This window comes from Coffea arabica, chromosome 3e (assembly GCF_036785885.1).
Source record: "Coffea arabica cultivar ET-39 chromosome 3e, Coffea Arabica ET-39 HiFi, whole genome shotgun sequence".
NCBI lineage: Eukaryota > Viridiplantae > Streptophyta > Magnoliopsida > Gentianales > Rubiaceae > Coffea > Coffea arabica.
The window spans coordinates 42,394,007-42,418,792 of record NC_092315.1 but is presented as its reverse complement, the minus strand read 5'-3'; the positions used below and the strand labels follow the sequence as shown (position 1 = coordinate 42,418,792).

The following is a 24,786-nucleotide window of genomic DNA, read 5'->3' as shown; positions in this document are numbered from 1 at the left end:
GCTATTTAAGAAAAAAAAAAAAAGAAAAAGGAAAAAGAAAGAAAAATTAGCATTTCATTTTTATCTTTTTATGCCTAGTTCCGCTCATTTTATTCAATCTCTCTTCATTAGTTATTTTTCTTAATTAATTAGTTATTTATATTGTGTTAAATTATTATTAAAAAAAAAAGGGAAAAATCACGTTCGATTCCAGCCGCAACAGAAAATTGCAGTGGCATTTTCTCGGTTAGGCTCCGTTCGATGGGGGAGAGGACAAGCCATCTGGCTTCATCCACACCATCATTGATAGGGTTCAGGGTTAGGCTTCCCATATAAAAGAAAAGAAAACAGCAGAGAAGGAGGAAGTTTTTTTTGAGTTGGCGGCGGTAGGAAAACGGAGAGAAATCTTGAGACGAAAAAACCAGAAGAGTTACGGGGAGAGTTTGAGGGAGAGCATAGAGAGGTTGGCTGTGAGAAAGGCTGGGTTTAGAGAGGAGTCAACAACGAAGAGCAAAAGAGAGCTAGAAAACAAGAGGGAGATAGAGAGGATTTTGGGTTGATGGCAGAGAGAAAACCGAGAGCAAGGAGTTGGGGAGTGGCGGCTGGAAAAGAGAGGGGCAGAGAAGAGAGAAAAGGGAGAGGCGAAAACAGAGAGAAACAGAGGAAAGGCTGAGCAAGGCAGAGAGAGACTGAATCTCAGCAAAAGAAAAGGAAAAGCAGCAAACGGAAGGAACACCGCCTCTACCATCGGCTTCAACCATCGCTGAAAGGCACGGTTCTACGGCGAGTCACCTGCTGTGATTTTCCTCTTGGCTTTCATCCAAGGTCCAAGTTGATTCCTTTGCTTTTTTTGTTTTACTTGTTTGGTTGGTTTCTTTGGTTTTTCATGTTTTGATGTTTGCTTTTGGACGGTTTCACGTAGAAATTGTCTATTCCTAGATCCCTGTTTTGACCCCCCCAACCATAAATTTCCACTGCTGCGTATTTAGTCGTGTGTTTATGTGGGTTCTATGGAGTCAGATGAGCATTGGGCTGACTTGGGTTTAGGAATAGCAGTTTGGGGTTTGCCTATGGGGGGGTATACGATGAATCCGTAGTTTTCATTTGATGGTCAAAGCCAATCTTCGTGCATATAGAAATTTCAGAAAATTGGAAAAGGTTTTGGGCAAATCTGTTCTAATGTTTCGTTGGTCACTACTCTTCCTATTCTTATTGTTTGGGTGTCGGGTTATGGCTTGGCATATGCCTGTTGTGTAAGGTTGCTGAAAACTCAAAGTTTCAGAGGATGAAAAGTTTCTGTAGGTGAGGGAAAAGCTGGCTGTCAACACTTTCTTTGTTTTGATTTTCTTTATCGTAGAGCTGGGGTTATGTTCAAATTGTGGGGGGGTTTTAGGCAAGGAAAATATGAAAAGAGATTTGTTTCGGCATTTAATATACACGAGCTCGAAGCTGCGAAGTTCGCAACGAAGCAAGAAACTGTTGCATTCTTTGTGCTGTTGTATTCACCGTGAATGCTCATTGAGTTTTTTACAGTTACGTTGCATGTTCAATCTGGTGTTGAAGAGGAACGAGATTGGTTTGTGTTTGCATGTTTAGAGGCTGAAATGTTTGGATCATGTTCGAACACTAGCTGGAAAATGAACAGATCAGGATTGCCGCATCATGTTGCATAAAATTTCCCAGCATTCACATGATCTCCTTTCTATGTTTTGGTTTGTTTGGATGTTGAAATTGTGGGTTATGTTGCTTAGCTTAAGTTTATTTGGATGTTTGGTTGAAAGGTTTGATCAAACTTGTGTTGAAGTCGACATGTAGTGCGGAAAGGAAGTTGTTGCATGGTTTATTAATCATCTTAGATTGCAAAAAAAAATTCTTGCTGCATTCTGTTTTTGCTGTTTTCTTTATCTCTGGCAGCTATCATTCCAGATTTTCTGCTTTGATTTTGCAAGAAAGGTGGAATGGTTGGTTTGATTGATAATTGGAGAGTTTGTATCTTGTGGTTGATGTTCATTGGTAATGTTTCGGTTGGCATTGAAACACAATGGGTTGCAGAGAAATGGAAATCAGAAATGAGAAAATTGTTTCTACGTAACATGCATGGAAGTGTTCTCCAAATTTTGCACTTTAACCCCTTAATTTGGGTTTAGTGCTACTATGGCCCAATTAGTTGAATAATTTAATCAAATTTTGTCATTCTAGAATCTTAATTGCTCTTGGTATGCTTTGATATGATTTTGGGTAAAACGTTTAGTGACTTTTAGCATGAATTTTGAGGTTCAATAAGTTTTGATAAATTTTTCGCTTGGATTTGTGTTCTAATCACGTTTTGGATAATTTTGATGTTTAACTTGAACAAATAGATTTCCATTCATCTTTGATGAAGTTATAGCATTTGATTTTAATAGGTCTCATCCTAAGCCATCAATTTTAGTATTTTATTTTAGACCCTTTCAAATTTTTTTAATTATTTTAATTATTTTAATTAAGTCCCTGTTGCTTTAGTTTCTTGTATATGGTTGGTTTGTCTATGTAAACACTTTAGTTGACTCCACTTAGTGTTTAACTTTCATTTTTCATATATAATTTTATTCCATAATTAAAGTGGTACCTTGACCTTTTTATTCTTTTGGAGGGTAAATTAGTAATTTCGCCTCATTAGGGACACCATTTCAAGGGAGGTACACGCTAACCCTTTATTTGCACTTTATTTGACCCTATGTGATCCAACCTGCTAAGTGAGAATTGCATGTCTACTTTGCTTTCCTTGCTTTTCCTTAATTCCTTTCATTTATTTCATTTACTTTTGCTTTTATTAAGTCATTCTTTTATTTATTTATGGGGTATGTGTACACCTCTTGGCTTGTAATAGATAGGGCTTGGAGAGCGTTTTTGTCCATTTTCCCCTTCCCCTTTTGTTTTAGTTAGCAAAATGCAATAGGCTCATTAGATTGATTGCTTGCTTTTGTTGCTACGTGTTAATTTGCTTTATTAGGCTCTTGCATTTAGTCGAGCATGCTAAGTGTTATGTGCTACGTGCTTATAGGTGATTGGCATGTCTACTTGCTTTCTATAGTCATAGATGAATGTGATGGATGAATGCACGTCACCACACTAGTCCAACGCTAGTTGTGGCTCATGGTCCCGTTTTCCACTAGTCCAACGCTAGTAGGAATTCATAGATATGGGCTAGTCCAACGCTAGACCCTTTGGGATTCCCCTCGCTAGTTCATACTTGCATGTTTCACTACATTTCATGCATTTTTCTTAGTTTTCTAGCATTTGGCATGCTCCTCCAATCCTTTCCCCTTCATTTTAGGCTTTTGCATTTCCATGCTAGTTATAGGGTACATTTGCTTGAGGGTCCCCTTTTGATAAGGGAAACGAGCTAGTGTGGCTACAAAATAGCCTTAGCACGCTAGTTCTTCCTTCTAATCAAAGGAAAAATTAAAGTCGTGAAATTAGGAGTCATTCCCGTACCCGACTTGATGCATTCCTCTAGGTTCATGCACTCTCATTCTTATCATGTCACTTCCTCACTCTTTTATCCACATTTTCTCACTACCTATATTTTTCTCAATCCATATGCCATGTTTGCACATTTTTCTTCTTTTATCATTTATTTTCTAGCTCGCAAATTGCACCCAATTGCACTTATATGTATCTACTATTATATTTTCATCCATTTGCACACAAACACCTTTATTTTCTCCATTTGCACACATGCACTTGTCTTACATTTGCACACATGCACGCTTTCTTACATTTTCACACTTGTACTCATATTTGAGCCTTCATTTGCATCATTCGCGACCTCTATGAGGACTTTCTTTATTGGCCACCACAACTCATGTGGTTGGGATCAAAAAGCCTCGTAAGAGACATTTTAGATTTAGGATTGCATTTCTTTTTCATATCCATTAGTCACATCCAACATGCAACGCATATTTTGGGTAGAAGAATTAGGAAAAGTGGGGCTAAATCACGTAACTAGCTCTTGCTAGGGTAAGGGAGTGCCTTAGACTTTGCCTTTGCCTTCTCCCTTATCAAATGTGACCCCCGATCCCTTTCTTTGGTTACGTAGACCTAAAAATTCTTCAAAAAGGGTTTGTTTACTTTTCTTTCCAAAAATCACTTTTTGGGTGACTTGGTACACCCTAACTCTATACCAAGTGGCGACTCCATTTTTCATTCAAAAACCCTTTTTGAACTTTGTTTGGCCAAATCGTCGCATTTTCAAGTCCCACGGCCTTTTATTTTCATTTTCAAATACGTTCACATACATATTCCACACACTACTTTCACACCAAATCAAAAAGTGGGGCGCGACAGTTGGCGACTCCACTGGGGACTTCCTAAGTGGGTCCAAGCATTCGATTTAGCTATTCTTTTCCTTTTTCTACCCTTTTTATGTATAGCATTTGGATATTAGGGTTGTATTTTCCATTTTAGGGCCTTTTACCTCGCGCGCGCGTATCAAACTATTCCCTCACTCACGTATGTATGATTGGTTGTTTGGATGTATGTTGTACTTGATTCCGCGCTTTGCATTGCATTTGGGGGGGGTGTGTGTCACCTTTAGAGTCTCGCGCTGGTTCTCAACCCCTTCCCTCAAAATAGGGAACACTTCATACGTGCATGTTTATTTATTGTTATCCCATTTTATTTTATTTTTTGTGGGCTCTTTCCCACACCGCCTTGTAGGACTAGGAATGGTTTCTCTAGGTACGTGGATGGTGTGCTCTGCGCCCATAGCAGTACCTAGGGGACCGCTCGAGCCACCGACCGAGGGTCTTGGGATTGATGACCCATTCCCCTAGGTCTGAAGGCTTGGGGACCTTTTTAAACCTTATCGAGTCTAGTTGCATCAGTGAGCCCCAGCCTCATGCATCCATATTAGAGTTTGCCTAGGTTAGAGTCAGTCTCACCCTTTTTTAAGCACATTAGGCACGAGGGAAGGGGTTCCACCCCTTTTACTTGCTTTTATTGTATTTCTTTTCTTAATTGCTCCCAATATGTTATGTGTACTATCAACTGCACTAACCATTTCATTGTTTTCTTGGCCTGCATTCATGTGCCTTAGCAATAAGAGGCCTCTTTGGCACTCTTTTGTGACTTACCCACTAGATAACTCACATGTTTAAATTTCAGTCATTACACTTAATTTTCAATAAGTACATTTCATTTTAGACCTTTTCCCCCCGATGCATTATTTATGTCCTTTAGGCCATATTTGTCACATATTTACATCGTTTTAATAAATGGCATCATGCATTAAACCTTAGAAGGAACGCCATTTAGGCAATTCCATGTTAGGGATAAGCCAACCCTATAATCCCATGGGTATTTAGCCCTATTTTTGGGATCTGCACGTTTACTCTTTTTGCAAAATAACTTGAGGGGTAAAATCGCAAGGTAACGGTATCTAAGTGAATTCCCCATCCAGATGACGCAGTGTCGAATGCTCACCCAAGTCCCCCGAGAGTTGAATCAGTGGAAGAATAACCTATCTTATGAGATTGGGGGGCTATTCCAATATGTGGGGCATCTACCAAGCCTTGTCGACATAACACCCAACGTAGCTGCTATCCAAGCATTGATCAATTATTGGGATCCGGATGCCTCAGTTTTCCGGTTTGGAATGTGCGAACTCACCCCAACCCTAGAAGAGTTAGAGGGATTATTGTAAGTACCGGGAAAAGGCGGTCCTATGATATACCCGAGTAGGGGAACGAAAGAGCAGTTTTGCAGATTTTTGGGATTGAGGAACAATAGCTTAGACCAACACCCCGACGCTAGATCTTGTCCATTGAGGTTTTTATATGACCGGTTTGGGGAAAAGGAGTCTTATGAGCGCCATCAGATTGATTTCTTTATAACAAGGGGGCAATGGGAAGAGAAGCGTGTGCAAGCTTTTGGTTTGGTTTTGATCAACTTATTGCTATTCCCTCAAAGGCATGGCAATGTGACATTTGCAACAATCAACATGATTCAAAATCTTTTTTTAGAAATTCGTGGAGCAACACCAACTTTGGTACCCGTTGTCATAGCGGACATCTTCTCAGCCATTACCAATTGCCAAAGTAAAGGGGGTTTCTTTTATGCTTCAAATTTGGTACTTCAAATGTGGATCATGGAACATTTGGTGAAGAGATCACTTAACCCTTTGGGTCCTTGTCTCCCAGTTGAGAATTGGATTGATTCACATCGAGAGAGAGTCAGCCGCTACTACCGCGTGATGTCGTCAAGCCAATTTATTGAGGAGTTCAACAGTTTGACACCAGAAAAGGTACAGTGGGTTCTAGATTGGACCAAAGTTAGGGACCCAGCTTTTAGGACCACTCAACGTGACTTCATCCCTCTAGCTGGAGTTAATGGTCTAGTCGCCTATATTCCACAAAGGGTTATGAGACAGTTTGGATACCCGCAAATCATTCCTATGGTACAAGGGGTTGAAGATCTCAGACTAAGTACGGTGACCGAGAGTCGAAGCATGGTATTAGAGGCTTGAGGAAATTTGCAAGGTCTTGAGAATTTGTAGTTGGAATTGGTAAACAAGGTGGCACCTGCAGTTATGCCTGGGTACAATGAATGGATCAGACAAAGGGTGGAACATGATAGGGCAAGGCAACAAACAGCATCGGCCAGTCCCGAAGAGCAAATGGAGAAGCTAAGGAAGGAATTAGAGGAATCTCAAGCCCAGCTTATAATGGCCAACAAAGTTCTAGAAGATACCCAAGTGCAGTTGAGGAGGGAGAAAAAGAAGAACGAGAAACTAGAGGAAGCCATAGACACCCTTGATATAATTAGGGAAGGAGCGCGTAAACTCAGTTTAGGGAGCTCTAGAGAGTCACAAAGTACAAGTCTCTTAAAACATAGGGATTTTGTAAACATGGTTACTAAGACCATTGACGAAATTGTAAAGAAAGATTGAACTCTTCCACATTTTATGAGAAGCTTTCCATTTCAAAGTTCTAAATTCACTTACAGGTTTGGAAATGGGATTTTACCCCGAAGGCTTGCATTTTCATGCTAGGCCTACCCTTGGCATAAAAAGGGCTCCCCCATAGGACATGCATCCGAATTTTTTGGATATTTACTAATTCTTGTCTTTTTCTTTTCCTTTTCTTTATTTTTATTGCAATAGCTAAGCGAGGGCTAAATTTAAAGGCAATTCCTTTCAAAATTCTCAGGTAACATTTAAACATAGCTTCTCGACGAAACTCCATCATAACGCGATCCCGTAGTCGAGCCCAAAGGAATCGTGTAGACATGAGTACTCAGCCAGAATCGTCTGATAAGACCGCTGCAACTACCCAACCGGAAGCCGCAAATCCCGGGGTTCAGTTGACTGAATTACTCACCAAATTTGGGGAAATGGCGTCTGAGATGGCCGCCCAAAGGAAGTTGATCGACGAGCTCATTAGTAGTGGAATGCCCGAGCCTCCTCCCATCAGACAACCGGAATCCGAACCATTTGTCATTCCTCCAATTCAAATTACTTTTGAGGGAGTTTTCAACCCGCAGTATACTTACACTCAGAATCTTCCGTTCTATCTTCCCTCTGGGCAAGGATTTCAGCCTCAAGGTGGTCAAAGTGGTCCAAACATGCCTCCAAATCCACAAGCTTTTTATCAGACTACCGCAGAGCCTGTTGTGCCGGAGCACGCTGTTCAAACCAAGCCAGAAATGGGAGAGTCGTCTGCCCCGGTTGATATGAAGTTACTTAAGCGGTTGGATCGTTTCGATGAGTTCATCAGGAAAAACCAAGGTTTAAGCAAACAAGGGGTGTTAGACTATGATGATCTGTGCCTGTTTCCAAATGTGCAACTGCCCGTGGGATTCAAGATCCCGAAGTTCAATAAATATGATGGTACGGGCAATCCTAAGACGCACTTGTGTTTGTTTGCCAACAAGTTGGGCAGACCGGTGGATGACGAAAACTTGCCATTAAGGTTATTTCCAGAGAGTCTAGAAGGAGACGCCCTTGATTGGTATTCAAACTTGAAACCAGAGGAGGTGAAGAATTGGCTTGATCTGTCCAACGCCTTCATCAGACAGTACGAATATAACTGTGAGCTAGCACCGACCAGAACTACTTTGGAAAGCACCAAGAGGCGACCATCTGAAGATCATAAGACATACGCCAAAAGATGGAAGAAGATCGCTGCCAAGGTTGAGCCTCCGATGACCGAAGATGAAATCATTCGCACTTTCATAAAAGCGCATGATCCTCCATACTTCGAAGAAATCTTCCGTATGACTGGGTGTACATTTGCTGTGATTGTGAACAAACTCGAAGAGTATGATGATTTTGTGAGAGCCGGAAAAATTGTTAACGTTTCTGCCTTAAAATCACAATTAGAAGCTTTGCAAGGGCAAGGAAGTAGTGGAAAGAAACCGCAGTTTAAAAAGAAAGAGGGGGATGCAACTTTTATCTGGAACCAGAACCCTTCACCCAAACCCCGATACCAACACAATCCAACCTACCCACCACATTACCCTTATTATTCAAACCCGCACCATGTATATACTACCAATATCCATCACCCACGACCTCGCCCAAGCTATCCTAACCCACCTTTAGCTCCTTTTCAGATTTTTCAACCAAATCCACCCCAAAACCGACCTCGCCCTCCATATAACCCAAGATTTCCTCCCCCAAATAGACCTGTTTATAGCCATCCTCAACCTCCTGAACCTTACAACCAACCCCGCAGCCGTACCTTTACCGATTTAGGCAGGCCTCTAGACCAATTGTATGACCAGTTGAAGGCCGCCGGAAAGATTGACACGGTACCCCCTCCGACCTATCCATATGGCATATACGCTGGGTATAACTCACAAGCCGTCTGTGCTTATCATTCAGGAATACCCGGACATTCAACTGTTGATTGCAAGGCTCTTAAGCACAGAATTCAAGATATGATTGAAGCCGGAGAGATTGTAATCAGAAAAAAAGAGGCACAAGGGCCGAATGTAAATAGGAACCCCTTGCCTGAACACGCTAATACCATTGGGGTCATTCTGGACGACGCGGAGTATGAGGAGCAAGTCCAAAAATTGGCAAGGGAAGCTGAGGTGTTTGGGGTCACAGACCAACCATTTATAATAGAGGTGCCATTTGAGGAGGATAAAAGGCCTTTTATTTTGGATCTCACTCTAGCTGAAAGCAAGGCTTTGGAGCCAGTGGTCGTCGAATTCCCAGAGCAAGAGCCTGTTCTGAGTTTGCAGTGAGTGCCATGGAACTACGATGAACCTGTCATACAAATTGGAGAAAAGTCAGTTGCCAAAGAAGAGGTGTCAGTGGTCACCAGATCTGGGAGGATTGTAAGTCCGTTTGGAGCTACCGGTCCGATTCAAACAGATAACCCCGAGCGGCCCGCTAAACCAACAATTACTGAGAAGGAAGCCTTGGATTTTCTTAAAATGCTCCAAAGAAGTGAATATAATGTGGTCGAGAAGCTAAGCAAGTCGCCCGCCCAAATATCCATGTTGGATCTGCTCTTTTCTTCGGATATGCATAGGGATGCGTTGCTCGAAGTGTTGATTAAAGCTCAAATCCCTAAGAACATTTCGGTTGCTAATTTCTCACATATGGTTGGGAGTGTGTTATTTACAAAACAAATCACTTTCTCTGATGATGAGTTACCGGCGGAAGGCATTGGACATAATAAGGCTCTGTACATAGTTTTGAGGTGCAATGGGAAAATTTTGCCAAAGGTATTGATTGACAATGGATCTGCGCTTAATATCTGTCCTTGGAATACCTTGAAAAAGTTAGGGTTGCAAGATATCAAGCTGAGGCCTTCAGGGACCATTGTGAGAGGTTTTGATGGAGCACAAAGAGAACCTATAGGAGAAGTGGATTTAGTCATCGAGATGGGGCCCGCACAGTTTCAAATAGCTTGCCAAGTTCTGCATTTTCCTAGTGTTTACAATGTTTTGCTTGGAAGGCCGTGGATTCATAAGTCCGGAGCTGTGCCTTCTTCATTGCATCAATTGTTGAAATTCATAGTAAATGACAAGTTGATAACTATCTTTGCCGAGGAGGATTGCCTCGTGATTGCTGATTCTGGGTCCGAAAAAGATGGTAGTCAAAACGCCACAGTGACCCCTCATAGCACAACCGATATCGTCTCCGCAAGTTGGATAACAAAAGAGGAACGAGCTCTGTCAAAGGCCAGTGTCATGATGGCTAAGGAAATGATTCGCGGAGGATATGAGTTTGACAAAGGGCTGGGACGTGATCTGAAAGGAATTCTGAAACCAGTGGAAATTGTGGAGAAAAAGGATTCATTTGGCTTGGGTTTCCGACCAACCGCTAGAGACATCAAAGAAATGAAGGAACGCAAGAGAGCAGAGAAATAAGGCAGGCAAAAGGCTCTTGATATTCCACCACTGCATTATACTTTTCCACGACCAACCGAGGTGATCACATCAGATATTAACCCAGTTGATGGAATCGAAACTAGTTTGGCCCAATTGTTCGTTGGGGCAACATTTGAAGACAGTTTCCCAGATGAGGCCGAGTTTTCTGGCATCCCTGAAGGATCAATTTCCAGTTGGACAGCCAAGTTTCTGCCCATTCGGAAGGAGTTTCGGTAAACCTAAAGGGGTTTGTCATTCATGCGAATTCAGGAAAATATTTCTGCATCTGTAAATAGCTAATGAAAGCATCTTTACCTTTGACTAAAGCTTGCACATGAAAATATTGTCAAGTTTTCATTTCGTTCCCGTTTGCTTTCTTTTGTTTTCGCTTTCAATCAAAGGTTTTATGAAAATGCACGAATTGTTCTTGTCATGTTGAGTTGTTTATTTGTTTGTTTATATTGCTTGTTCATTTTTTTGTTGTATATTTGTTTGCTTATTATCCCACATTCGTTAATTCTTTCAGATGGCCAAAAATAAAATTATTTGACCCTTTGGATATCACTATTCTGGAATTCAATAATGGCAATCTCTATATCACTCACGACTTGGAGGTCTGGGAATCCGAGCTCCAAAGCGAGAGTGATAATGAGGAGGAATTCGATTCTTTTGCAAAGGACTTTGAACAATATGAGGAGAAACCAAAATCGAACCTGGAAGAAACAGAAAAGGTTAACATTGGCACTAAAGATGAAATTAAGGAAGTGCAAATTAGTATTCATTTGAATGAGAGGCAGAAAAAGGAGATGCTTGAATTTTTTACTATGTTCCAGGATGTATTCGCATGGTCCTATGATGATATGACTGGTATTTAAACTGATGTGGTAGTACATAAGTTGCCCACAAACCCTACTTTTCCACCCGTAAAACAAAAACCCCGAAAATTCAAACCAGATATGAGTCTCAAAATAAAAGAACAAATTGAAAAACAGCTCAAAACCAACATTATCATTGTTTTCCATTACCTTATTTGGCTTTCGAATCCAGTCCCTGTTCCAAAAAAGAATGGAGAGGTGCGAGTTTGTGTTGATTATAGAGACCTCAATAAGGCCAGTCCTAAAGATGATTTTCCTCTGTCAAATATTCACATTCTCCTGGACAATACCGCTGGGCATGAGATTGAATCTTTTTGTGATTGCTTCGCTGGATACCACCAGATTTTGATGGCAGAGGAGGATAGGGGAAAAGACTGTTTTTATCACCCCTTGGGGCACGTTTTGCTACCGAGTGATGCCATTTGGTCTAAAGAATGCCGGAGCTACTTATCAAAGGACCATGACCACTCTGTTTCATGATATGATCCACCGGGAGATGGAGGTCTACGTGGATGACATCATAATCAAGTCTAAAAGAGCAGAAGACCACTTGGTTGATTTGAAGAAGCTGTTCGAAAGGTTGCGAAAGTACAATTTGAAACTAAATCCTGCAAAGTGCGCCTTTGGGGCACCAGCTGGTAAATTGTTGGGCTTCATTGTTAGTAAAAGAGGCATAGAGATAGATCCAGCAAAAATCAAAGCAATTTGAGATATGCCAGTGCCGAAAACTCAGAAGGACGTGAAAAGTTTCTTAGGAAAGATCAATTTTATTGGGAGATTCATTGCCCAGTTAACTGCCACATGCGAGCCGTTGTTCAAATTGTTGAGAAAGAATGTGCCGTTGTACTGGAATGAGGAGTGCCAACAAGCTTTTGACAAAAATAAAGATTATTTGCTGCAGCCTCCGGTCCTAGTGCCACCCAAACCGGGCCGACCATTGATCATGTACTTATCTGTGCTCGACGGAGCAGTAGGGTGTGTTCTGGGGCAGCACGATGACTCCGGAAGGAAGGAGCAAGCCATTTACTATCTAAGCAAGAAGTTCACGCAGTATGAGGCTAATTATTCATTCATTGAGAAAAACTGCTGCGCATTGGCCTGGGCAGCTCAAAAGCTGAGACACTACCTGTTGAGCCATACCACTTATCTTATTTCCCGATCTGATCCTTTGAAGTATCTCTTAGAGAAGCCGATGTTAACTGGACGTCTGACTAAATGGCAGATAATTCTCTCAGAGTTCGATATTGTTTTCACTTCACAAAAGGCTGTCAAGGGGCAAGCTATAGCTGATCACTTGGCAGAAAATCCAAGGGATGATGATTATCAACCATTTCATACTTATTTCCCTGATGAGAAAGTCTTATTTGTAGGCGCCACAGACGATATAAGTGAGCAAAGCCCTGAATGGAGGCTTTTCTTCGATGGAGCTTCGAATTCTCTCGGAGCTGGAATTGGAGCTGTTTTGGTTTCATCCGAAGAGAAGCACTACCCTGCCGCTGCCAAATTGCAATTTACTTGCACAAACAACATGGCTGAATATGAAGCCTGCATTTTTGGTCTCAAAATGGCTTTAGAAATGGAAATCAAAGAGTTGATAGCTTTCAGTGATTCAGATTTACTCGTGCACCAAACCTTGAAGCAGTGGATAACCAAAAATTCAAAAATTTTACCTTACCATTGTAGTTTGCTCACTCTGGCCAAGCAATTTCAAAATTTGGAGTTCAGACATCTCCCGCGAGCCCGAAACGCATTTGCTGATGCTTTGGCCACTTTGGCTTCTATGATCCAGTATCCAGATGAATTGAGGATCGAACCTATTCAGATTCAACTCCAAGACAAGCCTGCCCACTGTTGGGTTGTAGACAAGTCCTCTGACAATATTCCTTGGTATAATGGTATTAAGGAGTTTCTCAAAACTGGGTCTTACCCTCTGCATGCTAGTACAAAGGACAAGAGCTTTCTGCGTAGAATGGCTTCAAAATTTTTCTTGAATGGAGAAGTTTTGTACAAAAGAACCTCAGATTTGAACCTTTTAAGGTGCATTGATGAAGACGAAGCACAATATATGATGAAAGAAGTACATAGTGGTGTTTGTGGACCTCACATGAATGGCCATTTGCTAGCAAAGAAAATCATGAGAACCGGATATTTCTGGCTTACTATGGAGCGTGATTGTATAGATTTTGTCCGGAGATGTATAAAATGTCAAATGCATGGTGACGTTATACGCGCTCCACCCACTGAATTGCATAGTATGATCGCCCCATGGCTCTGTTCAATGTGGGGTATGGACGTGATTGGTACAATTGATCCTCCCGCCTCAAATGGACATCGATTTATATTGGTGGCAATTGAGTACTTTACCAAATGGTTAAAGCGGAGTCATTCAAATATGTGACGAAGAAGGTAGTTGCCAATTTCTTGAGAGATCACATCATCTGTCGCTTTGGAGTACCTGAAACGCTTATTACAGACAATACCAAGAATCTGAACAATGACATGGTAGATGGACTATGCGAGCAGTTCAAGATCAAACACCGCAACTCTGTCATTTATAGGCCTCAGATGAATGGAGCTGTAGAAGCCGCAAACAAGAATTTGAAGAAGATTATCCGCAAAATGACTGAAAGGCATCGCGATTGGCATGAAAAGTTGCCTTATGCATTAATGGCGTATCGGACTTCTATCCGGACATCGACTGGGGCAACGCCATATTCACTCATGTATGGAATGGAAGCTGTATTACCAGCCGAATTTGAAATCCCTTCGCTACGAATCCTCATGGAAGCTAAATTGGAGGAGGCTGATTGAATAAAACAACGCCATGAGCAATTGACTTTGATCGATGAAAAGCGGTTCAATGCTATCTGTCATTGTCAGTGCTATCAGAAACGTGTGGCCCGGGCTTACAACAAAAAAGTCCATCGGCGTGCATTCGAAGAAGGTGACAAAGTACTAAAGCGAATTTTGCCGATGCAAGATGAAGCTAAAGGCAAATTTGCTCCAAATTGGCAAGGACCGTTCATTGTCCAAAAGGTATTACCTGGCGGAGCACTTATTTTGGCAGAAATGGATGGACGAACATTCCCTCAACCCATCAACTCAGACATGTGCAAGAAGTTTTTCATTTGATCATGCAAATTTTCTTTAGAAATTCATGCAAATGGCGAAATGCAAGTCAGGCCATCTTCTTTTACACTCAAAATATTTTATCTTTACTTGTCCCTTTTGAGCCATCAGAATTGACAAATTTTCGCTTGATAACCCCCGAGAATTGCAAACCCCACACTGGGGCAAATTTATTTTAAAAGAGAGATAATCAAAAAGAAAAGAGAATCCCACACTGGGGCAAATTTAGTCTTTAAAGAAAAATGCAAAAGTGAGGAAGATGCAATGAGAAAAATGTAAAGAGAGAAAATCCGATCAAACTGGGGCAAATTTTCCTCGGTTTCGTTCAAAATCGGAAACGATTTCAAAATAGTGCAGTCTCAAATTATTTCACCCCTCGCATCAAATTTGCTTTCAAGCCTCAACTTTTCTTGAAAAACACCCCACCTGACCTCATTACAAAGCCCAAAGTCCTGGCTTTCGTCACTTGTTGTATTTCTATTAGGAAATTTGTTAATCAACTGGCAAGTGATGTCCATAATGCCTTCGCCTAATCTTACAAGGGAAGTGCATTTTACTGATACCCGAAATCTTTAACTCATATTTCTGAGTCGATCATGGTCGAGATGTTTCATTGTTCTTTAGGTGAAAACCCGAAAGGGCGCCTTAGAAAAAGAAAAGAAAAGGAAAAAGAAAAAAAAAGAAAAAAAAAAGAAAAAAAGAAAAAAAAGAAAAAAAACCAAAAAACAAAAAGGGTGGGGGGCAACCTTGGTGAAAACCCGAAAGGGCGCCAAGGCAGGTTTTCTCAACAGATGAGCACGAGAAGGAACAGTTGGTGATCTGGTTCATTTAGACTTTTCCTCATGTTTGTTATACTTCTGCCAGTATCAAATTCCGAAGCAAATATATCCAAAGTCTTGAATATGATATTCGTTGGCCAAATTTATATTTTTCTTTACGAATATTCTTTTGCAAAATGTATCTTTATAAACCTCTTGGTTTCTCTCGATTATTTACGTTCGACTGCTTGTGATTGTCTGCATTCTTTTGCATGCTCATCTTTGCCTGACATGGGAATCATCTTGCATATATTATTGATTTTGATAGGACAAATTTCCATGCATCATTCTTTCACCATTGGATTCGAATGGAGGATAAACCCTAGGGTTTGCGCAAGGATAGGCGATTCAATCATCTATTAAAGTGGGTAAAGTGCAACAAAGCTGCTACATAGATTTGGTGACTCAGAAATTGAAAGGTTTCAAAATTACAAGTTCGATTAAGATAGACACCGCAGAACAGAGGCAAAAGCATCACAAGGCTCATGTTTACACGATTCCCAAGGTAAACCGGATCAAATGATGGTGGCAAGTCCATTGTTTCTTCTTTTCTTGCAGGAACGTTGCATTCACAAACAAAAACAACCACTCTCCTTTTCGCACCAAAATCGATGTCAGAAACAGCTCCCTAGTAAGCAAAGACGAAGTGATAATGTTATTGGCAAAGTTTGATCATAAGAAACAACATCAGCTATCGCTTCAGCCACAGTGATCAAATCTCCCTCTTGGTACAAAAAGTTGAACCACTCCCAGGTAAAAACTCAATTCATTGTTTATACCTCCCCAATGAAATCCCGTTTTAAATTCCTGCTCGGGTCAGTCCCGTTTTAAATTTCTCGGGTCAATCCCGTTTTAAATTTCCTGTTCGGGTCAATCCCGTTTTTAAATTTCCTGTTCGGGTCAATCCCGTTTTAAATTTTCTGTTCGGGTCAATCCCGTTTTAAATTTCTCGTTCGGGTCAGTCCCGTTTTAAATTTCTCGTTCGGGTCAATCCTGTTTTAAATTCCTCGTTCGGGTCAATCCCGTTTTAAATTCATGTTCGGGTCAATTCCGTTTTAAATTTCCTGTTCGGGTCATTCCCGTTTTAAATTTCCTGTTCGGGTCATTCCCGTTTTAAATTTCCCGTTCGGGTCAATCCCGTTTTAAAATTCCTGTTCGGGTCATTCCCGTTTTAAATTCATGTCCGTCGGAACCATTTTGTGGTCGAATAACACAGGTAGGTATTTGGTGTCTACTTCTTTGTCTCAAGTTTTTCCAAAATTCAGACAAAGAGAGGCAAACCGTAGACACCAAATTTTCAGCGAAATTTCATTTACTATTTATTTTAGTTTTTATTTGTCGTGCTAGGTTTATTCACTTTTTAGTTTTTAATTTTTAATTTTATTATTTAATTTTTAAGTTTTAGCATAGAATTTCTCGAAAAAAAAGGAGAAGCATTCAGAAATTATGCTTTAGTTGTTTTGATTTAAATTTAATGTTTTTTGGGGAAAATATGAAAAATGAAAAAAGAAGGAAAAAAAGGGAAAAACGAAAAAAGAAAATCATTAATCAAACATAATTTGTTGTTAGGCATTTTATTTTCTATCTTTTATTCCGAGTTTTCTTCTTATTATCTGATTTTTATTTAAAATATTATTTTTGTATTATTTATTTCTTTTAAAAATGGGGAAACCCGATTGCGGGTTTTGGGCTATTTAAGAAAAAAAAAAGAAAAAGGAAAAAAAAAGAAAAATTAGCATTTCATTTTTATCTTTTTATGCCTAGTTCCGCTCATTTTATTCAATCTTTCTTCATTAGTTATTTTTCTTAATTAATTAGTTATTTATATTGTGTTAAATTATTATTAAAAAAAAAGGGAAAAATCACGTTCGGTTCCAGCCGCAACAGAAAATTGCAGTGGCATTTTCTCGGTTAGGCTCCGTTCGATGGGGAAGAGGACAAGCCATCTGGCTTCATCCACACCATCATTGATAGGGTTCAGGGTTTGGCTCCCCATATAAAAGAAAAGAAAACAGCAGAGAAGGAGGAGGTTTTTTTTGAGTTGGCGGCGGTAGGAAAACGGAGAGAAATCTTGAGACGAAAAAACCAGAAGAGTTACGGGGAGAGTTTGAGGGAAAGCATAGAGAGGTTGGCTGTGAGAAAGGCTGGGTTTAGAGAGGAGTCAACAACGAAGAGCAAAAGAGCGCTAGAAAACAAGAGGGAGATAGAGAGGATTTTGGGTTGACGGCAGAGAGAAAACCGAGAGCAAGGAGTTGGGGAGTGGCGGCTGGAAAAGAGAGGGGCAGAGAAGAGAGAAAAGGGAGAGGCGAAAACAGAGAGAAACAGAGGAAAGGCTGAGCAAGGCAGAGAGAGACCGAATCTCAGCAAAAGAAAAGGAAAAGCAGCAAACGGAAGGAAGGAACACCGCCTCTACCATCGGCTTCAACCATCGCTGAAAGGCACGGTTCTACGGCGAGTCACCTGCTGTGATTTTTCTCTTGGCTTTGATCCAAGGTCCAAGTTGATTCCTTTGCTTTTTTTGTTTTACTTGTTTGGTTGGTTTCTTTGGTTTTTCATGTTTTGATGTTTGCTTTTGGACGGTTTCACGTAGAAATTGTCTATTCCTAGATCCCTGTTTTGACCCCCCCAACCATAAATTTCCACTGCTGCGTATTTAGTCGTGTGTTTATGTGGGTTCTATGGAGTCAGATGAGCATTGGGCTGACTTGGGTTTAGGAATAGCAGTTTGGGGTTTGCCTATGGGGGGGTATACGATGAATCTGTAGTTTTCATTTGATGGTCAAAGCCGATCATCGTGCATATAGAAATTTCAGAAAATTGGAAAAGGTTTCGGGCAAATCTGTTCTAATGTTTCGTTGGTCACTACTCTTCCTGTTCTTATTGTTTGGGTGTCGGGTTATGGCTTGGCATATGCCTGTTGTGTAAGGTTGCTGAAAACTCAAAGTTTCAGAGGATGAAAAGTTTCTGTAGGTGAGGGAAAAGCTGGCTGTCAACACTTTCTTTGTTTTGATTTTCTTTATCGTAGAGCTGGGGTTATGTTCAAATTGTGGGGGGGTTTTAGGCAAGGAAAATATGAAAAGAGATTTGTTTCGGCATTTAATATACACGAGCTCGAAGCTGCGAAGTTCGCAACGAAGCAAGAAACTGTTGCATTCTTTGTGCTGTTGTATTCACCGTGAATGCTCATTGAGTTTTTTACAGTTACGTTGCATGTTCAATCTGGTGTTGAAGAGGAACGAGATTGGTTTGTGTTTGCATGTTTAGAGGCTGAAATGTTTGGATCATGTTCGAACACTAGCTGGAAAATGAACAGATCAGGATTGCCGCATCATGTTGCATAAAATTTCCCAGCATTCACATGATCTCCTTTCTATGTTTTGGTTTGTTTGGATGTTGAAATTGTGGGTTATGTTGCTTAGCTTAAGTTTATTTGGATGTTTGGTTGAAAGGTTTGATCAAACTTGTGTTGAAGTCGACATGTAGTGCGGAAAGGAAGTTGTTGCATGGTTTATTAATCATCTTAGATTGCAAAAAAAAATTCTTGCTGCATTCTGTTTTTGCTGTTTTCTTTATCTCTGGCAGCTATCATTCCAGATTTTCTGCTTTGATTTTGCAAGAAAGGTGGAATGGTTGGTTTGATTGATAATTGGAGAGTTTGTATCTTGTGGTTGATGTTCATTGGTAATGTTTCGGTTGGCATTGAAACACAATGGGTTGCAGAGAAATGGAAATCAGAAATGAGAAAATTGTTTCTACGTAACATGCATGGAAGTGTTCTCCAAATTTTGCACTTTAACCCCTTAATTTGGGTTTAGTGCTACTATGGCCCAATTAGTTGAATAATTTAATCAAATTTTGTCATTCTAGAATCTTAATTGCTCTTGGTATGCTTTGATATGATTTTGGGTAAAACGTTTAGTGACTTTTAGCATGAATTTTGAGGTTCAATAAGTTTTGATAAATTTTTCGCTTGGATTTGTGTTCTAATCACGTTTTGGATAATTTTGATGTTTAACTTGAACAAATAGATTTCCATTCATCTTTGATGAAGTTATAGCATTTGATTTTAATAGGTCTCATCCTAAGCCATCAATTTTAGTATTTTATTTTAGACCCTTTCAAATTTTTTTAATTATTTTAATTATTTTAATTAAGTCCCTGTTGCTTTAGTTTCTTGTATATGGTTGGTTTGTCTATGTAAACACTTTAGTTGACTCCACTTAGTGTTTAACTTTCATTTTTCATATATAATTTTATTCCATAATTAAAGTGGTACCTTGACCTTTTTATTCTTTTGGAGGGTAAATTAGTAATTTCGCCTCATTAGGGACACCATTTCAAGGGAGGTACACGCTAACCCTTTATTTGCACTTTATTTGACCCTATGTGATCCAACCTGCTAAGTGAGAATTGCATGTCTACTTTGCTTTCCTTGCTTTTCCTTAATTCCTTTCATTTATTTCATTTACTTTTGCTTTTATTAAGTCATTCTTTTATTTATTTATGGGGTATGTGTACACCTCTTGGCTTGTAATAGATAGGGCTTGGAGAGCGTTTTTGTCCATTTTCCCCTTCCCCTTTTGTTTTAGTTAGCAAAATGCAATAGGCTCATTAGATTGATTGCTTGCTTTTGTTGCTACGTGTTAATTTGCTTTATTAGGCTCTTGCATTTAGTCGAGCATGCTAAGTGTTATGTGCTACGTGCTTATAGGTGATTGGCATGTCTACTTGCTTTCTATAGTCATAGATGAATGTGATGGATGAATGCACGTCACCACACTAGTCCAACGCTAGTTGTGGCTCATGGTCCCGTTTTCCACTAGTCCAACGCTAGTAGGAATTCATAGATATGGGCTAGTCCAACGCTAGACCCTTTGGGATTCCCCTCGCTAGTTCATACTTGCATGTTTCACTACATTTCATGCATTTTTCTTAGTTTTCTAGCATTTGGCATGCTCCTCCAATCCTTTCCCCTTCATTTTAGGCTTTTGCATTTCCATGCTAGTTATAGGGTACATTTGCTTGAGGGTCCCCTTTTGATAAGGGAAACGAGCTAGTGTGGCTACAAAATAGCCTTAGCACGCTAGTTCTTCCTTCTAATCAAAGGAAAAATTAAAGTCGTGAAATTAGGAGTCATTCCCGTACCCGACTTGATGCATTCCTCTAGGTTCATGCACTCTCATTCTTATCATGTCACTTCCTCACTCTTTTATCCACATTTTCTCACTACCTATATTTTTCTCAATCCATATGCCATGTTTGCACATTTTTCTTCTTTTATCATTTATTTTCTAGCTCGCAAATTGCACCCAATTGCACTTATATGTATCTACTATTATATTTTCATCCATTTGCACACAAACACCTTTATTTTCTCCATTTGCACACATGCACTTGTCTTACATTTGCACACATGCACGCTTTCTTACATTTTCACACTTGTACTCATATTTGAGCCTTCATTTGCATCATTCGCGACCTCTATGAGGACTTTCTTTATTGGCCACCACAACTCATGTGGTTGGGATCAAAAAGCCTCGTAAGAGACATTTTAGATTTAGGATTGCATTTCTTTTTCATATCCATTAGTCACATCCAACATGCAACGCATATTTTGGGTAGAAGAATTAGGAAAAGTGGGGCTAAATCACGTAACTAGCTCTTGCTAGGGTAAGGGAGTGCCTTAGACTTTGCCTTTGCCTTCTCCCTTATCAAATGTGACCCCCGATCCCTTTCTTTGGTTACGTAGACCTAAAAATTCTTCAAAAAGGGTTTGTTTACTTTTCTTTCCAAAAATCACTTTTTGGGTGACTTGGTACACCCTAACTCTATACCAAGTGGCGACTCCATTTTTCATTCAAAAACCCTTTTTGAACTTTGTTTGGCCAAATCGTCGCATTTTCAAGTCCCACGGCCTTTTATTTTCATTTTCAAATACGTTCACATACATATTCCACACACTACTTTCACACCAAATCAAAAAGTGGGGCGCGACAGTTGGCGACTCCACTGGGGACTTCCTAAGTGGGTCCAAGCATTCGATTTAGCTATTCTTTTCCTTTTTCTACCCTTTTTATGTATAGCATTTGGATATTAGGGTTGTATTTTCCATTTTAGGGCCTTTTGCCTCGCGCGCGCGTATCAAACTATTCCCTCACTCACGTATGTATGATTGGTTGTTTGGATGTATGTTGTACTTGATTCCGCGCTTTGCATTGCATTTGGGAGGGGTGTGTGTCACCTTTAGAGTCTCGCGTTGGTTCTCAACCCCTTCCCTCAAAATAGGGAACACTTCATACGTGCATGTTTATTTATTGTTATCCCATTTTATTTTATTTTTTGTGGGCTCTTTCCCACACCGCCTTGTAGGACTAGGAATGGTTTCTCTAGGTACGTGGATGGTGTGCTCTGCGCCCATAGCAGTACCTAGGGGACCGCTCGAGCCACCGACCGAGGGTCTTGGGATTGATGACCCATTCCCGTAGGTCTGAAGGCTTGGGGACCTTTTTAAACCTTATCGAGTCTAGTTGCATCAGTGAGCCCCAGCCTCATGCATCCATATTAGAGTTTGCCTAGGTTAGAGTCAGTCTCACCCTTTTTTAAGCACATTAGGCACGAGGGAAGGGGTTCCACCCCTTTTACTTGCTTTTATTGTATTTCTTTTCTTAATTGCTCCCAATATGTTATGTGTACTATCAACTGCACTAACCATTTCATTGTTTTCTTGGCCTGCATTCATGTGCCTTAGCAATAAGAGGCCTCTTTGGCACTCTTTTGTGACTTACCCACTAGATAACTCACATGTTTAAATTTCAGTCATTACACTTAATTTTCAATAAGTACATTTCATTTTAGACCTTTTCCCCCCGATGCATTATTTATGTCCTTTAGGCCATATTTGTCACATATTTACATCGTTTTAATAAATGGCATCATGCATTAAACCTTAGAAGGAACGCCATTTAGGCAATTCCATGTTAGGGATAAGCCAACCCTATAATCCCATGGGTATTTAGCCCTATTTTTGGGATCTGCACGTTTACTCTTTTTGCAAAATAACTTGAGGGGTAAAATCGCAAGGTAACGGTATCTAAGTGAATTCCCCATCCAGATGACGCAGTGTCGAATGCTCACCCAAGTCCCCCGAGAGTTGAATCAGTGGAAGAATAACCTATCTTATGAGATTGGGGGGCTATTCCAATATGTGGGGCATCTACCAAGCCTTGTCGACATAACACCCAACGTAGCTGCTATCCAAGCATTGATCAATTATTGGGATCCGGATGCCTCAGTTTTCCGGTTTGGAATGTGCGAACTCACCCCAACCCTAGAAGAGTTAGAGGGATTATTGTAAGTACCGGGAAAAGGCGGTCCTATGATATACCCGAGTAGGGGAACGAAAGAGCAGTTTTGCAGATTTTTGGGATTGAGGAACAATAGCTTAGACCAACACCCCGACGCTAGATCTTGTCCATTGAGGTTTTTATATGACCGGTTTGGGGAAAAGGAGTCTTATGAGCGCCATCAGATTGATTTCTTTATAACAAGGGGGCAATGGGAAGAGAAGCGTGTGCAAGCTTTTGGTTTGGTTTTGATCAACTTATTGCTATTCCCTCAAAGGCATGGCAATGTGACATTTGCAACAATCAACATGATTCAAAATCTTTTTTTAGAAATTCGTGGAGCAACACCAACTTTGGTACCCGTTGTCATAGCGGACATCTTCTCAGCCATTACCAATTGCCAAAGTAAAGGGGGTTTCTTTTATGCTTCAAATTTGGTACTTCAAATGTGGATCATGGAACATTTGGTGAAGAGATCACTTAACCCTTTGGGTCCTTGTCTCCCAGTTGAGAATTGGATTGATTCACATCGAGAGAGAGTCAGCCGCTACTACCGCGTGATGTCGTCAAGCCAATTTATTGAGGAGTTCAACAGTTTGACACCAGAAAAGGTACAGTGGGTTCTAGATTGGACCAAAGTTAGGGACCCAGCTTTTAGGACCACTCAACGTGACTTCATCCCTCTAGCTGGAGTTAATGGTCTAGTCGCCTATATTCCACAAAGGGTTATGAGACAGTTTGGATACCCGCAAATCATTCCTATGGTACAAGGGGTTGAAGATCTCAGACTAAGTACGGTGACCGAGAGTCGAAGCATGGTATTAGAGGCTTGAGGAAATTTGCAAGGTCTTGAGAATTTGTAGTTGGAATTGGTAAACAAGGTGGCACCTGCAGTTATGCCTGGGTACAATGAATGGATCAGACAAAGGGTGGAACATGATAGGGCAAGGCAACAAACAGCATCGGCCAGTCCCGAAGAGCAAATGGAGAAGCTAAGGAAGGAATTAGAGGAATCTCAAGCCCAGCTTATAATGGCCAACAAAGTTCTAGAAGATACCCAAGTGCAGTTGAGGAGGGAGAAAAAGAAGAACGAGAAACTAGAGGAAGCCATAGACACCCTTGATATAATTAGGGAAGGAGCGCGTAAACTCAGTTTAGGGAGCTCTAGAGAGTCACAAAGTACAAGTCTCTTAAAACATAGGGATTTTGTAAACATGGTTACTAAGACCATTGACGAAATTGTAAAGAAAGATTGAACTCTTCCACATTTTATGAGAAGCTTTCCATTTCAAAGTTCTAAATTCACTTACAGGTTTGGAAATGGGATTTTACCCCGAAGGCTTGCATTTTCATGCTAGGCCTACCCTTGGCATAAAAAGGGCTCCCCCATAGGACATGCATCCGAATTTTTTGGATATTTACTAATTCTTGTCTTTTTCTTTTCCTTTTCTTTATTTTTATTGCAATAGCTAAGCGAGGGCTAAATTTAAAGGCAATTCCTTTCAAAATTCTCAGGTAACATTTAAACATAGCTTCTCGACGAAACTCCATCATAACGCGATCCCGTAGTCGAGCCCAAAGGAATCGTGTAGACATGAGTACTCAGCCAGAATCGTCTGATAAGACCGCTGCAACTACCCAGCCGGAAGCCGCAAGTCCCGGGGTTCAGTTGACTGAATTACTCACCAAATTTGGGGAAATGGCGTCTGAGATGGCCGCCCAAAGGAAGTTGATCGACGAGCTCATTAGTAGTGGAATGCAGCCCGAGCCTCCTCCCATCAGACAACCGGAATCCGAACCATTTGTCATTCCTCCAATTCAAATTACTTTTGAGGGAGTTTTCAACCCGCAGTATACTTACACTCAGAATCTTCCGTTCTATCTTCCCTCTGGGCAAGGATTTCAGCCTCAAGGTGGTCAAAGTGGTCCAAACATGCCTCCAAATCCACAAGCTTTTTATCAGACTACCGCAGAGCCTGTTGTGCCGGAGCACGCTGTTCAAACCAAGCCAGAAATGGGAGAGTCGTCTGCCCCGGTTGATATGAAGTTACTTAAGCGGTTGGATCGTTTCGATGAGTTCATCAGGAAAAACCAAGGTTTAAGCAAACAAGGGGTGTTAGACTATGATGATCTGTGCCTGTTTCCAAATGTGCAACTGCCCGTGGGATTCAAGATCCCGAAGTTCAATAAATATGATGGTACGGGCAATCCTAAGACGCACTTGTGTTTGTTTGCCAACAAGTTGGGCAGACCGGTGGATGACGAAAACTTGCC

At 40.7% G+C, this 24,786-nt stretch overlaps 1 long non-coding RNA gene across 1 annotated transcript; it reads left to right on the top strand.

Annotated features, from left to right (window-relative positions):
- The first annotated feature begins 252 nt into the window (after positions 1-252).
- Positions 253-7,079, top strand: LOC140038278 (uncharacterized). The gene is made up of 2 exons (XR_011842119.1): positions 253-804; positions 5,423-7,079. It is a non-coding gene; the product is annotated as an uncharacterized lncRNA (long non-coding RNA).
- The last annotated feature ends 17,707 nt before the right edge of the window (positions 7,080-24,786 follow it).